General features: G+C 50.7%; 1 pseudogene; it reads left to right on the forward strand.

Moving 5' to 3' along the window:
- The first annotated feature begins 547 nt into the window (after window positions 1–547).
- Window positions 548–1,533, forward strand: LOC110286312 (small ribosomal subunit protein uS2 pseudogene; annotated as a pseudogene).
- Window positions 1,534–1,947: the final 414 nt, after the last annotated feature.

Below are 1,947 nucleotides of genomic sequence, written 5' to 3' on the forward strand. Positions count from 1 at the left end.
TTAGGAAACTATTTTTTGAGAGCTCTGATCAGTGAGTTTTGTGTCTTGCACTTCCAAACACTCCATGCCTTCCTGTGGTATAACTTTCAAAAAAAAAAAAAACACCTTTAATGAAAGGTTAAAGCCAACCAACCAAGCACACTGTACATTGCATCGGCCAAAGGCTTAGGTCTCACCTCATGCTGACAGTCACTAAGTCAGAGCTTTCCACACCAAGTGTAATCAGAGATTCACAGCACACACAGCCAAGGCAAGGGACAGACTCCATGGCCCCAAATGACTTGGCATCACCAGCTCCCAACACGAAAGGTGAAAAGCCCCACCTCTCAGGATTGTGGGTTGGCAGAACCCACACCTGCTGATCCCTCAACCTCAGATCCTGCCTGGCACTGGATCCCTGCTCCAGGCTGGAAGAAATCCAGTCTGCCAGGATGTGGAGCCCTAGAGGTAGTAGGGAAGATGGACCTGGGACATACAAGTACCACATTTGGAAACATTTGTGACATGTGGGAAGGGTGAGAAGAGACCTGAGGAAGACCTTCCACACATGTGTGGACACATCACCTTCAAAACCAGATGCAGTTTTCCACACTACCTGGGGACAGGTCCATACGACATTGTTCTTGGTTCCCATTGTAACTTAAAGGGAAGTTTACACAATGCCTGGAGCCCTTATGTCCTGCAGATGAAGGAGGAGGATGTCCTTAAGTGCCTTGTGGTAGGAACGCACTTAGGTGGCACCAACCTTGACTCTCAGAAGGAGCAGTACATCTAAAAAGGAAAAGGGACAGTATCTACATCATAAATCTGAAGGGGACCTGGGAGAGGATGCTGCTTGCAGCTCCAGCTCTTGTTGCCACTGAGAACCTACTGATATCAGCATCATCAGGAACACTGGCCAGCGAGCTGTGCTGAAGTTTGCTGCTGCCACAGGAGCCACTCCAATTGCTGGCCGCTTCACACCTGGGACCTTCACTAACCAGATCCAAGCAGCCTTCAGGGAGCCATGGCTTCCAGTGGTGACCGATCCCAGGGCTGACCACCAGTAACTCACAGAGGCCTCTTATGTCAACCTGCCCACCATTGCTCTGTGTAACAGATTCTCCCCTGAGCTATGTGGACATTGCCATCCCATGCAACAAGGGAGCTCACTCCGTGGGTCTGATGTGGTGGATGCTGGCCTGGGAAATACTCCGCATGCCAGGTTCTATCTCCCGTGAGCACCCCTGGGAGGTCATGCCTGCTCTTTACTTCTACAGAGACCCAGAGGGGATTGAGAAGGAGGAGCAGGCTGTTGCTGAGAAGGCTGTGACCAAGGAAAAATTTCAGGGCGAATGGACCACACCAGCTCCTGAGTTCACTGCTGCTCAGCCTGAGGTGGCTGACTGGTCTGAGGGTGTGCAGGTTCCCTCTGTGCCCATCTAGCAGTTCTCTGCGGAAGCCTGGAGTGCACAGCCAGCCACTGAGGACTGGTCAGCAGCTCCCACAGAACAGGCCACCGAGTGGGTTGGAGCCACCACTGAGTGGTCCTGAGCTCCACTGCTCAGGAGACACCTGAACAATGGAGAAGAGGTGGAAGGAAAATAAAGTTCCTAGAAGCCGAAAGGAAAAAAAAAAGGGGGGGGGGACCCATACGCACAGGCTAGCATGATGGTTTAAGCCTGCAAACCTGAGTTCACACGTTGTAATACACTTTAAAAATCTGGCTGGACAGATGGCTCAGGGGATAAGAGCACTGACTGTTCTTCCAGAGGAGTGAGTTCAATTTCCAGCAACCACATGGTGGCTAACAACAACCTGTAATGGGATCTGATGCCCTCTTCTGGTGTGTCTGAAGGCAGCAACTTGGTACGCACATGAAATAAATAAATCTTTTTAAAAATAAACTCTGGATGCAGGGTGGAGGAGAGATGCCCCAGGTGTTAATAGTGTGATACTCTCCCATAG

The sequence above is a fragment of the Mus caroli genome, unplaced genomic scaffold (genome assembly GCF_978045245.1).
Source record: "Mus caroli unplaced genomic scaffold, Mus_caroli_1 scaffold_5, whole genome shotgun sequence".
In the NCBI taxonomy this organism is placed as follows: Eukaryota; Metazoa; Chordata; class Mammalia; order Rodentia; family Muridae; genus Mus; species Mus caroli.